Here is a 17,729-nt window from a genome sequence, read left to right on the forward strand (position 1 = left end):
GTCAAATGCTTTTTCTGTATCTATTGCCACGATCATGTGGTTTTTCTTTTTTATTCTATTGATATGATGCATTAAATTAATTAACTTTCAGATGTTGAACTAACCTTGTATTCCTGGAACTGATGCCACTTGGTCATGGTATATAATTCTTATGTATTGCTGAATTCAATTTTTTAGTACTTTTTGTGTGTGAATTTTTGCATCCATATTCATAAAGGATATTGGCCAGTAGTTTTCTTTTGTTGTGATGTCTTTGTCTGGTTTTGATTTCAGGGTAATATTGGCCTTAAGAAGAACCCAAGAAGTGCCCCCTCCTCTTTTATTTTCTGGAAGAGTTTGTGAAGAGTTTGTATTAATTCTTCTTTAAATGTTCAGTAGAGGTCAGTGGTGAGGCCATCTGAGCCTGAGCTATTCTTTCTGGGTAGTTTTTTAAAAATTATTATTACTAATTTAATCTCTTTGTTAGGATTATTTAGATTTTGTATTTCTTCTTGAATAAGTTTTTGCAGTTTGTGTCTCTTTAGATATTTGGCTATTTCATCTAAGTTATCTGATTTTTTGCATCACACGTTCATAGTATCCCCTTGTTTTCCTTTTATTTTGTAGGGTTGCTAGATACATTGCCTCATTCATTCATGATTTTAGCAATTTAAGTCTTTTTCTTTTCTTTTTTTTCTTAGTCTAGCTACAGGTTTGTCAATTTCATTAATTTTTTAAAGTACAAACTTCTGGTTTTATTGATTTTTCTCTATTGTTTTTCTATTCTCTATTTCATTTATTTCCACCCTGATCTTTGTTTTCTCCTGCTTCTGCATGCTTTAGGTTTAGTTTGCTCTATTTTGTCCAGTGTCTTATGGTGGAAGGTTAGGTTATTGGTTTGAGGTCTTTCTTCTTTTTTAATAGTGGCTATGAATTTCCTCAGGTGCACTGTTTTTCCTGAGTCTCATAAGCTTTGTTATGTTGTGTCTTCATTTTTATTTATTTTAAAGTAAATTTAAATTTTAAGTAAATTTAAAATTTCCCTTTTCATACTAAGAAATTCTCCAATTCTTGGTGGACATTAACTGGGTGTACGATTTAACTCAATTCTGATAATAACTGCATGGAGCTGACACAGACCCCACAGGGCTCAGTCCCACAAAACTGCCCTGACTTCAAATGCCAATCACAGTTTCCAGGTGGTCACCAGTACCCCTGACTGACCACCTATAAATCAGGGGTTACGTGACCTCCTCCTTGGGTTCGATAATTTGCTAGAACAGCTCACAGAACTCAGGGAATATTTACTTATACTTACCAGTTTAAATAGCCAGATCAAGAGATACAGAGAGCAAGGTATGGAGAAGGGCCATGGAGCTTTCATGCTGGGTACACCACCTGCCCAACACCTCTATGTGTTCATCAGTCTGGAAGCCCTCAGAACCTCTTTATTTGGGGCTGTATGGAGGTTTCCATCCACGGATTGATTTAATCGTTGGCCTTTGGTAACTGACTCATCCCCCAGCTCCTCTCCCCTCCCTGGAGGTTGAGAGGTGGGGCCGAAAAGTCCAACCCTTTAATCACATGGTTGGCTCCTCTGGCAGCCAGCCCCTCATCCTTAGGGCTTTCTGAAGGTCACTTCATTAACATAAACTCATATGTGGTTGAAGGGGCCTTTCATGAATAACAGAAGAGGTTGCTTCCACCTTTTCCCACTCTAGAGATAATTAAGACCCAGGGATAAAAATCCAATTATCCTAACGAAATATGCTTCTATCACTCTTATCACTTAGAAAATTATAAGGATTTTAGAATCTATGTGCCAGGAACTGGGAACAAAGACAAAATATATATTTCTTATTATATCACAGCACCACATTTACTACATGCCCAGCACAGGGTCCCTCCTAGAGTATGGCTCATATGCACTTGAGAAGAATATGTATATCCTGCTGCTCTTGGGTCAAGTGGTCTATGGATGTCTGTTAGATCTAGTGGGTTAATAGTGGTGCTCGTGGACTCTGTTTTGCTTGTTAATCTTCGGCTTGTAGCTCTGTCCATAATAAAAAGTGAAGTTTTGAAGTTTCCAACTATGACTGTTGAATTGCCTATTGCTCCCTTCAGTTTTGTCAGTTTTTACTTCATGGGTTTTGGAGCTCCTGTGTTGATGCCATATTAGCTTCCTTTTCCACTAAAACAAATTACCAAATATGTGGTGTCTTAAAAAATGAGAATTTACTAACTTACAGCTTTGCAAGTCAGAAGTCCTAAAATTAAAATGTCAGCCGGGCTGCATTCCCCCTAGAGGTCCTGGAGGGGAGTTCATTTTGTTGCCTTTTCTAGCTCCTACAGCTTGCCTGCATGTACATGTAGCTGTGTAGTTTCATCAGCCTGTGTCTAGATTGCAGAATGTTGGATGTCTGAGAGCCTTCTTTCATTCATCTTCTGTCTGTTCTTTTCATTTAAAGTCTTCAGTTTTTCACAGGTGTAATGTCTTCAAGAACCGTGTGGGTCTCCTATGAATATCATGGGATTCATTACATTGTACAGAGGCTCCTCTACCGACCTTTCCTGGATAAGCACATCTATATTTTCAGTTCATGCTGAGATGGTTGAGAAGATGCATAAGTCACACTCTTTGTTCCTTCCAAGAGGTCCCTGTGAGATTTAATAGTCTGGCGTTTTCATCCTTTTGAGGAACTAGCAAAACGCAGTGCAGCCACATCCTTGACTTTCTCTCCAAAGAGCACTTTCCTGATAGAGAATCTCCAAATTATAGAGACTTTTGCACTGTGGACTGGCTTCTGGAAGCCTTTTCTGGGGTGGGTAAAGATTAAAACAGCACGTCACTGAGCCCTTGAGTAATTTCTGAAGCTGCTAACATGACAGTCGACACAGGGTCCCACTGTGATAGCCACTCGTGCCCTTTCTGGAGGCCACTGCATCCTTCCTGATTGTTTGAGAGGCTCCGGGGCGGGGGATGTTCACCTGAGAGGATATAAAATGTGAATTCCCTCATGGAACGTTTCCATCGACATGAGAGCAAGGAGGGAAGTGATGAGACCTCCCAGCACCAAGCACAGATCCAGAGACGGGCCTGGCCTGGGACGAAATGCCAAGGACGCTGGCCCCTCACTGGCCCTCTACCCTTCGCTTTCCTCTGAATCCTGTCCCTGGGGGGCGGGCTCGACCTGCCCCCGGCCGCCCGCTGCGCAGGAAGGTGCCTCTGCGCCTTGCCAGGCCTCTGAGTCTGTCCGCGTTCGCTCACCTGGCCGCAGCCCCACCACGCGAACACCTTCCCAGGGCCCAGCTCTGCTTCCGGGTCAGATCTAACGCCACCGTGTCCTTGCAAAACCTCCCTGCGCCCCCGGGCTTTGCAAACTCCTGTCTGGTGTTTATTCGGAGTCCGGTGGGCAAGAATGTGAACCTCATATTCATAATGGGCCGGGAGAGCTTTAAAGCTCAGGCCACGTTTATGGAAGATACACTGTGGGGAAAAGCAGAGGCGTTCCCACCCCCGCGCTGGACCACTGGAAACCCCACACGCTTATGCACGCGCGCGTGAGGATATCAAATAAGCAGGGCCCAGCCTCAGCCCGGGCGCCACGGGAAACATAAAGCCCGGGAGGGACACGGGGGACAGTGAGCCCGGCCACCGGGGTGCTCTGCAGGCCGACCTCTGAGCAGAGAGCCGAACGGCCCGGCGGTCAGCCATGCAGCTCCCCAAGTGGAGGGACTCCTGAGCTGGGACTTCAAGGGCAGCAGTGACTGGCCAGCGTGGCTGCAGGCGGGGGGCAGAGAGACCCCCTGCATGGTGATGGCTTCCAGGGGCCCCTGGAGGGGCTCGGCCTCTTTCTCCACTGGTGACATCGAACCTGCGTTCTGTCCTAGGTCTGTGCCAGCTCCTTGACCTCTGCAGCCACATCTTACCCTCCTAACAAGGTGCACGGGGAGGTATCACAGCAGTAGATGAACTGGCGGGGATGTCAGAGACACAAGGCCACGTTGCTGGGTGCACAAGGCCAGGACCCGGGGGGATCGCGGCGGCAGAGCCAGCATCCCACGACTCCGGAAGCACGCTCAGCACGTCGCTCCAGGAGAGTGAGTGCCAGGCCCGCGCGCTCTCCTGTCCCGAGCTCGGCCGCCGCGCCCGCGGCTCCGGGGCCACACAGCGTCTTGCCTCCTGAAGAATCGCTCTGCGTCTGCCGAGCATCCTCCCTCGGGCTCATCCAAGGGAGCTCCGGGCTCTTTCTCTTGGCCGGGTTCAGAAAGACCTCTTCCATTTACAGTGACAGAGGGGATACCCTGAAGAAGTATCACGGTGTGCATGAGCTTGGGTCATTACCGAACACTCAACGCTGTTTACTTGAAACATCCCACATCTTTAGAATTTAGGGCTTTTGCTAAGTTATTGTAGAGCAAGAAACGTGCCTCCAGAAGGCAGTGATGTTGTCCATGGTCTGATCTTAGTCGGTACAACGAGCCCCCATTGCTTAAGTTCTATTTCCTTGTTTCGCCTCATACATGGTACAGATGCATTTTATGCGGAAGCTTTGATAGCAGCTGTGCTTTATAGCTCTTATAAGAGTTGTTTGTATCGTTGTTTTCAACAGTTCAGTGGACCTGTGACCAAAGTCACTCTTAAAATGTGAAGTTTCTGTTTTGTATCCTGACTACAGGGGTGGTGACGCACTTCTATTCACTTGTTGAAGGTTAGAGAATTGTACACGAAAGGGAATTTCAAAAGTGGAGTTTGAGCAGAGTGTCTGCTAGCTAATATTAATGGTTCTGCAAAAAGCACACACACACACACACACACACACACACACACACACACACACACACACACACACACCCCGCACAGCTCTTTTACGTATATGAGCCTGTAAACTCTAAAACTGCAAAGTTAATAAACACTTATGAAATGATGAAGGGTTTATGAAGTGCTAAACAAATATCAACTCTATTTAACACATCTTGGGTTACAGCTTTAGAGCAGGTGTTTTTAGGAGTAGTGAATTAATGGGTCAAAGCGCAGTTCTCCAAAACAAATAGAAAAAAACAGTAGGCTTGTCAGGGGAAGAGAAGGTGTCTGTTGATGATCTCGTCTTCGGGTTCAGACATTCCCTCCTAGTCCCCATTCCCGTATCTATATCACCACCAGAGGACCAGCAGCGTGGGTTTACCTCTGGAACCGTCAGAGCTGACTTGCCCTCCTTCCCTGCCCTGACATCCTACCCCACTCAGCCTCCTTGCCTGTTAAATCATACCCCGCTCCCTGGCCTTATGCCCATGTGGGTCTCTTTGTCTTGAGTGTGGGTTGAACCTGAAGCCCTGCTTTTTTTAACAAAAAAATTTTAAAATAAATTTAATTTTATTTATTTCTTTTTTTTAACATCTTTATTGGAGTATAATTGCTTTACGATGGTGTGCTAGTTTCTGCTGTATAACAAAGTGAATCAGTTCTACATATACATATGTCCCCATATCCCCTCCCTCTTGCGTCTCCCTCCCACCCTCCCTACCCCACCCCTCTAGGTGGTCACAGAGCACCGAGCTGATCTCCCTGTGCTGTGCGGCTGCTTCCCACTAGCTGTCTATTTTACGTTTGGTAGTGTATATATGTCCATGCCACTCTCTCACTTCGTCCCAGCTTACCCTTCCCCCTCCCCGTGTCCTCAAGTCCATTCTCTAGTAGGTCTGTGTCTTTATTCCCGTCTTACCCCTAGGTTCTTCATGACCTTTTTTTTAAAAATTTTCTTAGATTCCATATATACGTGTTAGCATACGGTATTTGTTTTTCTCTTTCTGACTTACTTCTCTCTGTATGACAGACTCTAGGTCCATCCACCTCACTACAAAGATCTCAGTTTCATTTCTTTTCATGTGGAGCCCTGCTTTTTATGGACAGAATGTGAAGGTGATGGAGCCATGAGTTGCAGGACTTGCATCCTGGTTCCCTGTAGCTTTGCTCACTTGCTCCCTCTGATAAAAACAGCTGCTTTAGGGACTTGTCCTGAGAGAGACCCACAGGCCAGGAACAGCTGGCAGGTTCTGGGCAATGGTCCTGGAAAAGCAGAATCGTCAAGCGATCACGTGGGAGAACCTGGGGTCAGAGCTGACCCCGTCCCACCCACAGCTGCCGTGGGGACCTCAGACCCAGGCTCCGCTCTGATGGGAGCTTTGTGAGAAACCCCGACCCAGAGGCCTCAGCACAGCCACACGGAGACTCCCGACCCACAGAAGCTGTGAGATCATAAATGTTGCTTCAAGCCACTGTGTTTTGGGGTGATTTCCAAGCCTCCGCTTTGGGGAGGACGTCTTCCTTCTCCCCGAGGACCTCCCCTCCCCTCTTCTCCAGAGCAGACTCTTCTCACATCCTTCCTCTCAGGCCTGGATTTAATTTTTCAACTACACATTCATCAACGTGCTACCGTTTCACTTACACGTTCGTTGACTCACTCGTTGTCTATTTCCGTTTTATTCTTTACTGTGACATCAGTGTCTGGCCAGTGTATACATTCGGTAAATACTAATTGCACAAGTAAATGAACAGGTGGGAGGCTCACAAACTTACAGCGCTGTGTAGATCTTTCTGACAGGGTAGACATTTGATCAGAATCATGATTTAGAGGAATATCTTTTAAAACATTATTCACGCCAGCCTGGATCACAGGAGGGTTTCAGCTAGGAGGCCAGAAGTGAAGACAGGGCAGCCACAGAGGCGGGTTCAGAGCCGGGGACAGTCCGTGACGCCACACAGGCCGCAGCCCCTAACATTTGTCACACACAGTTGAAGCCGTTTTATACCTGTGTCTTTTTTTTTTACTCACCGTGAATAAGGGAAGAAAATCTTGTTCTTCTCCGTTTACTTAATTTCCAGCGTCAGACTGTTTAGTGATTTGCCAGGAGCCACATGACAAGTGACAATGTGGGTCTGAATCGTGGGGTCTGATGCCAAATACGTGCGTGTACACGTGCCGGCTCTTCCGCGGTAACTCTGGAGTCACTAGGCCCGACACTTGCACTTCTTAGCCGGCTGTAGTTTGGAATCACGTGTGGGACACTGAGGGGTCTGAACCGGCATCCTGCTTGAACTGATTCTTGTTCTGAATGTCCTGTCAAGGGTCTGCTCTGTGTGGCTCTCCTAGAAACTTTGGAATGACAGTAAGTACTCTTTGCAGATCAGCGCAGGAGGAACAGAGATGGTTGACTCAGAAGGTGGGACTAAGACTTGCCACCAAGCGGGGATCACAGAGGACCCGAGAGCCAGCCCTGCTGAGAGCCCTGGCCGCTTCCTGCACAAAGAGGCTTCCGGGTGCCGTGGCTTGACATCAGCAACCCAGAGTCACCCGACAAGCCTCCCGTTCTTCCAACAAACATCCCCCCTCTGTTGTGATCAACATAAAAGTCTTCATCTGTTAACTTGGAAAATTAATAAGACACAGTACAGTTATGCAAATCTGGTAGAATTTTGGGTACCAAATCAGCAGCAGCTAGGACTTTTTGTTTTTCATGCAGTAAGAATTCTTTTTACTTTTCTGTTTTCCTTAACATTTCTGTTACTCCTTCTTAAAATAAAACATTGTACCGAGAAAAGCTTCTCTTTTCCTTGTTCTTACTGATTATTGACACAATGAGAGACTTCTAGAAATTTCTGCCTTTAATGGCTTAGGTTTCACCTGGAAAGGCTTGTCTGTCTTAGAGCGTCGTTCCACCCCGAGCTCTATCTTACACAGGCCTGTGGTCTTAGAACAAAGTGAAATAAATGAAAGGATCTCCAGAAAGTGAAATTAAAGAATTAAAGTTTCTGTGTGGATTAATTGTCACCTTAGTTTATGAGCCTTTCCCGGAAAATTGAATGTGGTGACAAAACGAAAGAAATAACACCACATACACCCCCGGGGTCTTAAATTACCCAGAGAAAGAGAGTTTCACCCAAGCCAAGAGCAAAACGTAAGAGCCGGGGCTGCCCTGGAGGATTTAGGGGCCGGTGATAGAGACTGCCAAGCCAAAGTCTGTGCAAACCCACACGGCCAGCCCTGGCCAGAGGTCACCGAACAGAGCCCCTCTGTGTCTCCTGGCTGGCAGGACACCCGCGGAGGGCCGGGTACCACCAATCTCTGACCCCAGGTACCCCGGCGCTGCAGCCCCTGCTTGCCCCCCGACTGCCCTGGGCTTCCCGTCGGAATGTGACTTCTCTCTCGGACACGTGTGCGGTGGCAGGAGCGAGCGAGGGACAGATGCAGAGCTGTGTGGGCGTCGGGACTGTGAGTTCTCTGGGCTCCTGGAGCAAACAGATCGCTCGGAGTGACTTGCAGAGGGGCAACCTGGGTGCCAGCCAAGGTTTCTCGTCCATTTTCTTGGAAGAAGCTGGGGGGATTTGGAAGCGACTTCTGGGCTCCTGCTGCGTTGCACATGGCAGAATAAACACGGCCCCAAAAGGGTCTATTAGGGGTAATTAATCATTTTCACCCGAGATGGTTTTTGGAAGGGCTCATATAACTCCACCTCAGGAGGAATTTCTAAATACCTAGCAAAGGCACCATAGTTTTCTAAAAAACCCATTTAACAAGGACTGCTTCTTCAGAAAGCATTTTCTATCTAAATGCACCGGTGGCCGGACCTCAAGAAATGATTTAAGTGTTTTTCTCAAAAACAAGGCAGGTATTTTTCAGTGCAACCGTTTTCAGGCAGAACACACTGCGTTTTCTGTGGACTAGGTCTTGATACTTACAGAGATCTTAAAAGAAAATATTTGGGCTGTGGTTTAGGAATCAAACAATCTTAAGTATGTCAATAATGAGAGGCTGGAACTCTTTCTAAAAAAATATATACTGACTGTTGAACACAGGGCCAGCGTCTGAAGGCCAGGCTGTACTCAGGGACGGCACCCCGCCTCCGCTACGGCTGCACAGGCGGCCGGAGGGCCGGGCACAGGTGGGGCTGGTCCTACCCGCAGCCCCGCTGACCGCTTTATGGGAAACGGCTCTGATAAGAGTATCGTCCGCAGCCATCTCTGGGTCATCTGCGGAGTTGATTCTGCTATTTCAGAGCCCTCTTGAAGAGGGTGTGTTGGGTTAAGACCACCTATTACCTGAGCGGGGCGACTCACTTTTCCTGCTAACGTGGCGGCCAAAGCCGATCGATCCCACCGACTCAGGGCTTGTGCGTCTGGTGGCCCCCAACGCATCCCCGCTGCCGGGGCTGCACCCGGAAGAGGAGACCTGGCTCGCTTCTCTAGGCCGCACTTGGCGGGGTCCTTGGCGCACGTGTCAATCCCAACTCTTACTTACCTTCTGGGTCTGGGGGAGGGCAGGCGCTGCCTCTGTAAACCTGAAATGTCTTCAGCTTAATTAGCACATTGTGATGCGGACAGATCAACACCCGACGTTGAAAACCAGACCAGATTCTATCACAAATGGGGAACGGGTGGCAGTGAACAGCCCTCGCAGGGGTTCAGGGCGAGAGGACTTGGCGAAGTTTGGGGTCTGCTCACGAGAGTACGACCTTCCTGGCGGGAACAGCTCTAGTGCTTAGGACACTCAGGCCACAGATTTGTTACAAAAGAAATCGAATTTTATTATCCTTTATAATTTAATCCATTTCGAGCACACGTTTCAGGACGGTAGAAACGAGATCTGAGTTTATGGCCGGTTGCCCGTGATCTCCACAAGATACGCCTGCCCCCCGGGCCCTGCCCACGAGGTGCCAGGCCGTGGAGACGCCCGCCTGGCGAAGGGCATCACCGCGGGGCCGCCCTGCCCCCCCCCAGCCGTGGAGCGTCCGCCTGCTCCCAGCTCGCAGGAGCTCTCTGCGCGGGGTCACCACCGACTCGGAGGCTCCGGTCAGACCGCGTCCCCGCACACGTCACCTTTGTCCCTGTTGGTGGCTGTGAATCAGCGGTGGGAGCTCAGGGCTTCTGTCTCCAGACTCTTCCGTCCACCCAGGACTCTGGTTCTTTGATCAGAAATGGCGCCCAGGAGAGGCTGGGCCTGGGGTCCCAGGGCCCTTCTTGGGGGAGCCTGTCAGCATTTAGTTCTCCTCTTCACTCTGGGTTTCCCTCCTTTTCTCCCATATTCTCTGGGAACCTTAGCAAGTCAAGGCACAAACAAAACTGCTCTGACTCTTCTTCTTCTGAGTCCTTCTTTGCAGATCCAGCTTTTGAAATTCAAATGTGAAGACTTGACAATTTCCTTGTTATGCTGCTTCAATAATTCTTTTTTCTAACATCTTTATTGGAGTATAATTGCTTTACAGTGGTGTGTTACTTTCTGCTTTATAACAGAGTGAATACATATACATATGTTCCCATATCTCTTCCCTCTTGCGTCTCCCTCCCTCCCACCCTCCCTATCCCACCCCTCTAGGTGGTCACAAAGCACCGAGCTGATCTCTCTGTGCTGTTCGGCTGCTTCCCACCAGCTATCTATTTTACGCTTGGTAGTGTATATATGTCCATGCCACTCTCTCACTTTGTCCCAGCTTACCCTTCCCCCTCCCCGTGTCCTCAAGTCCATTCTCTAGTAGGTCTGTGTCTTTATTCACGTCTTACGCTTAGGTTCTTCATGAACTTTTTTTTTTTTCTTAGATTCCATATATATGTGTTAGCATACGGTATTTGTTTTTCTCTTTCTGACTTACTTCACTCTGTATGACAGACTCTAGGTCCATCCACCTCACTACAAATAACTCAATTTCATTTCTTTTTATGGCTGAATAATATTCTATTGTATATATGTGCCACATCTTCTTTATCCATTCAACCGATTATGGACACTTAGGTTGCTTCCATGTCCTGGCTATTGTAAATAGAGCTGCAATGAACACTGTGGTACACGACTCTTTTTGAACTATGGTTTTCTCAGGGTATATGCCCAGTAGTGGGATTGCTGGGTCGTACGGTAGTTCTATTTGTAGTTTTTTAAGGAACCTCCATACTGTTCTCCATAGTGGCTGTATCAGTTTGCATTCCCACCAACAGTGCAAGAGGGTTCCCTGGTCTCCACACCCTCTCCAGCATTTATTGTTTGTAGATTTTTTGATGATGGCCATTCTGACCGGCGTGAGATGATATCTCATTGTAGTTTTGATTCGCATTTCTCTAATGATTAATGATGTTGAGCATTCTTTCGTGTGTTTGTTGGCAATCTGTATATCTTCTTTGGAGAAATGTCTATTTAGGTCTTCTGCCCATTTTTGGATCGGGTTGTTTGTTTTTTTGTTATTGAGCTGCATGAGCTGCTTGTACAAGCAGCTTCAATAATTCAACAGGCTTCAATAATTCTTGCTTCGAGAAAGGATATTTCAGTGGGTAGCTGAGAGGAGGTGGGGCACGGGAAACAGAAGTTACAGGGGAGAAATGCATCCAGATGGGTTTATCAGAAGGGGACCCACACCTGGGTGTGTTGAGTCATATCTGGGGTGAATATGAGTAACGGCTACAAGGAGGCTATAAGGACGAGGAATGTCATCCAAGATATTAGTGTGAACGGAGACTTAGAGACTAAGAAACGAGGCAGGAAGCCCAGAAAATGAGCATCACCTGCCAAGATCCCAGGCCCTGGGACGGCTCCACCACCTTCGGAGGGGCCGCAAGTGGCTCGATTCCATCCTGCTCCCCCAAGGTCATCACATGCTGCTGGGTGAAGCCAGGCTTTTCGGAGAAGAATTAAATCCATTCAGCCAGGGGCGGGGGGAGAGGGCAGAAAGGTGGGAGTCCTCTTGTTCCGTGACAGATTGAGATAATTTTGCGAACACCAGCTCTACTTTGCCTTGCCCTGACACAACAGTTGCTTTGGAATATATAATTGACCAAATGACTCAATTTTCCACTTCAGCTTTATTTGTAGATACATTTTAAGATAGGTTTTCAGTTTATATACCAATTCTCCTTGGAGAAGAGAAAAAGAGTGAAGCACGTTTTATGAACAGTGCCAATTCCTAGTGACTTTGATTCATGTGTGTATTGAAATAGAAAACTCCTTATTTTTCTGTCCTGCATTTTTAAAGAAGAAAAACAGTATTTATTCTTTATCTACATCCACGACTCAGCAAGTTATGAAATTATGAACAAGCTGAGATTGAAATCATTTACTTTCTGTTAATAATATGAGAAAGGGAGGCCAACTGGTATAAGTGATACACCCGGGTTTCAGCTCCAAATCCTTTGTGCTGCTGAGCAAAATCAGGAATCTAATCCCACAGATGGGGTGTAGGATGGTAGCACAGACTGATGCTGGCAGAAAACAACAGTGTCTTGAAGGAGGTAGGGAAAGCAGGATTGTGTCACGGTCACGGCCAGACTCACAGACTCTTAATCTCTGCTATTAGTACCAGACTTCCCAAGACAAGAGTAATAGCATCTTCTGATTTATGATATGGTTATGACCAAGGAAATCCATTTTTTTCTGGCATCATTGCATTACTACTCTTAGGGTTCTGTTTTTTTTCTGGAATTCAAGCTCTGCATTTCTGCCCTGCATCTCAGTAGAAACTCATAAGTAATTTTCTATTTATAAAATTCATTTAGAACTCTCAGGAAAGGTCGATTCAGACATGTTGCCCCAAACATTACATGCTTATGTGTAACGGTAAACCTCGGATGAAGTATTGTTTTTTGCCAGTCACTGGAGACGAGCCTGCACGGGATAATCGCAGGGTGAGGTGAGAACACGTGGAGAGAAAGGCAGGAAGTAAGAGAAGGGTGTCCTGAAAGACAGACTCTCTACTCTGATTCTAAGATTTCAGGACTCACGTGCCTCCATAGCAACTTCTCCTGAAATTAATTCCAGCACCGTTGCCACAGGGACTTCCGGCTAACCGTTTGCATTTCCTGGAATGGTCTGCATTTCCAAACCAAAGTCCAGTGTGTCTCTGCCCCTCTGTGCCCCGCGGGTACCTCCTCCGAGCAATTCCCCTAACCCCCTTTCACACTTCTGGGGAGACATCCTGGACCTTAGAGGGCTAGTCACCTCCACGGAGAACGGAGACAGCAGATACGAATAAACACTCTCTCTAGCATGAAAGTAAATATTTCCAAGCATGGTCTCTAGACAGAATTATCAAATTTAAGGTAAGCATTGAGCACTTACTAAGTGCGAGACACTTTGCTAGGTGCCAACTAGTGTATACACATAAACCCCATCTCTAACATCTCGAAAAAGTGTTGGCCGAGAATATAAAAGCGCACAACGCGGCCGATAGGATTAAAGAAGTGTTCAAAAAGCACAGAAGACGAGATGAATTTTGGTGGGGGTAATTAATCACATTTAAACTGTGTTGTGTATAATTCGACAACTTATTTTAGACGTGTCAGTTAGGACATACACGTATTTTGCAAAGCACACGACTGAAAATGGATCCGACGGGGCCACACACGTGTCCACACGATACTAACATGTAAAGCAAATATGGTCTCTCCATTTCTTATTTTCTCTGCTTCTCTCATAATCAGTCCTTCCAAATGTTCCAACAGATTCCTCCACAGTCTCTCCTCAAGGACTCAGACATATCAAATAACATTTTAAGTCCATTTTTCTCCTTGGAGCCTCCTTTCCGAAGCCCACACCCTCCTCCTCCGATCTGGACTGGCCTCGATGGACCAACCCTCGCCAGCCTGCAGTGGACACTGAGCCACTGAGAGCAAAGGCGTCTGCTTCCACCACCCCCTGTCCAGAGAGCGAGAGCCTGGCAGACACGCCCGGGAGCCTTTTCCAGGCACAGCCTGGAACTTCCAGGCAGATCTGAGGGGAGGGGCTTGTGTGTGGGGGGGGACGAAGGCACAGGTGAGGACAACGTCTACGTGCTTTACCACCTGAGTTCAATTTATTTGAAACCACACGTTCCAAAAATGATGACTTTGGTTCACCCCAAATTCACTACTACTAAGTTGTGTGTACTGGTCTTTGACTACATTTTCTATTTGCTAAGCTATTTTTTACAAAGTGACTGTAGGAATGTTACAAAATTGATACTTGTTATATATGAGGAAGAAGGTTTCCTATCACTATATATAGATCTTTCTTGGAGCCCGGTCAACGGAGGCAGTGTCTTTTTTTAGCAATATGTACACCAAAACTTTTACTTCTCTGGCAATAAAATAAATAGTTTAGATTGAAATTGTTGTTTAAAATGGCAAGGTGTGGCCCTTTCTCATCTAGTCAAGGAGGAGAGTTGAACGTTGCTGAGAGGTACAATGGCTCCAGATAAAGAGATTTGCCAAATGGAAAAGATGAAGCCAAATGGTGTTTGATACATTAGTGCTCTATTAATTAACTATTAATGTAACTTTTTTTAATGTAACTTTAAAAAATTAATTAGCCTAGTATAACAATTGTAAAGTACATTAATATATGATCTGCAAATATACTATGTACTATATTAATTAATGGGCTGTATACAGCACTCTAATGTATTAATTAATGTTATATTAACACCAGTACAACATATTGATTATTTAATTGCTACAATATCCATCTCATAAAGGTTAACATTACATATAGTAATTCATATCACACACACATAAACCCGAGCCCAGGCTTCTTAAGGAAGCAGCAGACAAAGGTCTTCTTTTCCCCCGCTGCCTGGTCCAGGAGAAGCAGCGGAATTCCTCACACAAGAGGACGCATCGTGGCCAGAGCCTCGGGTAACTCGGAGCTCTTTGGCTTCTTACGCTATCCAGCTTCTGGCAGAAACCGTAAATAGACCTCAGAAGCCTCTTTCAAATCTGTGGATTTTCAGACGCTTCATCCCCAAGCCCCAAAGGGGGCTGTGAAGTCGCTCCCCATCCTGGGAACACACATCCTCCCATCTGCGGGAAGGACGGCATTTCCGGTGGGCCTGTCCAGCTGTTTCTGGCTCAACAAGTGCAGTGAAGGTTCCCTGAACTTGGATTGTCCGGTGTTGGTCTGGAGGCTTTGGTGGTGCTCTGAGTCGGTCCCGGGGGAACGAGGGCACGTGCCCGGGGGCGGACCCCTAACAAGGGCCGTTCGGTGCCTGTCCCTGGACATGTGCGTCGTGAAGCCAGCACCGTGGGCTGTCTGTCCTGGGGGTGGAGAGGCTGTCGGGAATCTGTGTACAAAGGGGATCCAGTCCTCGGTCCCGAGAACCTCACGTTCCCGTGAAGAATCGAGCTGCTCTGATGTTAGAAATCGTTTTTATGCACGTGGCTTCAGTCCATTATTTTCAAGACGGAAAAATATCCTTGGAGAGAAAGGAAAACCTGCATTGGTTGGTCACCGACTATGCGCTCGGAACTTTGCATACGTTATCTAATTTAACCTCTAAACAATCATACAAGATAAGGCATTACTGCCTTCAGTTTTGCTTCGATAGCCACAACCCAAGGACAAGAAGGGCTCAGTCTTTGGTCTGCCCGACCCCCAAGCTTCGGTTCTTTCAGGAGAAAGCAAACAAACAAACAAAAAGCAGCTAGACTTCCAGCCGGCACTGCTGTTCCTCCACAGCCGGACGCCCCCGGGCGCCCTAAAACCACAAGCGGCTCAGCCAGGCCGGCCTCGGGCAGTGTCTGTGTTAGCTACGTGACGCTGCATAACAAAGAGCCCAGACGTACCGGCTTAGAGCGACTGTAGTGCTTCGCTGCCTCTCCTTTTCTGCAGGTAAGGAACGCGGAAGCAGCTTGCTCGGGGGCGCAGGCCCGGGTCTGTCCAGGGCCGCAGTCATCGGCAGGCTCGGCTGGGGTGGCAGATGCCCCTCGAGGTGGCTCACTCAGGGGTCCAGCTACCAAGGTTCTAATCGTCTCTTTCATTTCACCCATCACAACATGAGCCTAATACAGTGACGAGGCTGCTTTCCAAATTCTAGTAATAAAATCAGTATAAAGTTGGAAAAAGAAAAAGCGTCCAGCTGGTTCCGTTCCAGGGGGGCCTCTGCACAGGCTGCTCGAGTGTCCTCCTGATGGGGTGGCCGGCTTCCTGCACAGAGCGTCCAGCAGACCCAGGTGGAAACTGCGAGTCTTGTAACGCACACACCACCAGTTTGGTGGCCCGGGGCAGCCCTGATTCCACAGGATGGGACCTACAAAAGGGAAGAGATACAAGACTTGGGACCCCCAGGGGCTGTCTTGGGTGCTAACACTGCGGTTCGTTCCACTGGCTCCCACCTTTGTGCCGGCAGAAACCCAAGGGCATTGAAGACCCCCAAGGGCCCTCTTCCTTCTCTGAGCTTGTTTGCTCTGCTGCAGACACCCTGTCCCCTTTTCACACACCAGACGCGGCTACCCAGCACCCTTTCGTGTCCTTCCTGCTCCGGGCCCTCTTAACGCCGACACCTGCACGGACTATCCCTCACTCGCTGCGGGCCCTGATACCAATGGCTCACCTGCAACGCACCCGTCCTCCTGAGCCCCGTATTTAACACTGAAATGCCAGCCCCCACCCCCAGCCAGCCCTACACCCGTTCCCTGCTTAAATTTCCCTTTGGTGCTGATCGCCGACGCTGCGCTGGTAAATCAGCGCTCCCTGTCACAGAACAAACAAAACAGCCTTGATCTGTAGCGCTTGCGTTTCCTTCCGTAAACACTCTCCCACGACAGACATCAGATTTATTTATTTCACGTGGTACCGTGACGTCACTGCTCACTAAGTTGGGAGAAGTTCGCACATATTCACCAGCGCTGAGCCGGGGCCTCCGCTGCAGCTCTGCCTATCCCCCTCCGACACTGTACACATTTTACTTAATTCATTTTGGGTCCGTGGAACGATAGAACTTTTTGTCTGTTTTGTCCACTGCTGGATCCTCTATGTCTGCAATACGGCCTCCGCGAAACAGGAACTTGATAAATATCTGATGAACAAATGGTTCTGGAAAGCCTGCCGGCTGCCCGGTCCTGGGCGGTGACCTCATCCATATTTCTGAGACGTGGGGGAAGAGGGGAGGCAAGAGAACATCTGCCTTACAGTCGTTGACTAGTGAAAAGCGGCCCCGTACACTCTAAAGAGGACACTTGATCTCGGGCACACAAAGCAGCTGCACTGACAGTCAGAGGATGACAAAGGCTTAGTGATGACGCTATTGGTTGGTCTAAATGTGGCTCCAAGTGGCTCAGAATTCCAAAACGGTGATGATAGTTATGATAATAATTTTGGGACATATTACAGTTTGGAACACAAAAAACTGAATAGCACTGCATATATACAGACGTGATTTTCATACGTAAAAGAATTATTATATTTCACTTGGAAGAGTCAGGAAAGGATTACTCAAGAAATCATGCTGGGAAAAAAATGACTATTTATACAAAAAAAATTTTTAACTTTTTTCTTTTTTTTTTTTTGCGGTACGCGGGCCTCTCACTGTCGTGGCCTCTCCCGTTGCGGAGCACAGGCTCCGGACGCGCAGGCTCAGCGGCCACGGCTCACGGGCCCAGCCGCTCCGCGGCGCGTGGGATCCGCCCGGACCGGGGCACGAACCCGCGTCCCCTGCATCGGCGGGCGGACTCTCAACCGCTGCGCCCCCAGGGAAGCCCGACTGTAGATTTTTTGATGTAGTTTATTGCGTGCAGGGAGCCATTGAAATTATTCAAGCCGGTAATAACGTACTGAGACCGCTGTCTTAGAAAAATAACTCTGGTTAAAGTGTAAAAGCTTCACTGGAGGAGCTACCAAATTATGGAGCTAAGAGGTGAAGGGAAGCAATTGCAGTAGAAATAGACAAGGTCTGCAGACAGACGGCAGGGCAGCATGAGACTGCGGAAGGAGACAAAGGTTCCTGATTTATTGATGATGTTT

Source organism: Kogia breviceps, chromosome 13 (assembly GCF_026419965.1).
Source record: "Kogia breviceps isolate mKogBre1 chromosome 13, mKogBre1 haplotype 1, whole genome shotgun sequence".
Lineage (NCBI taxonomy): Eukaryota > Metazoa > Chordata > Mammalia > Artiodactyla > Physeteridae > Kogia > Kogia breviceps.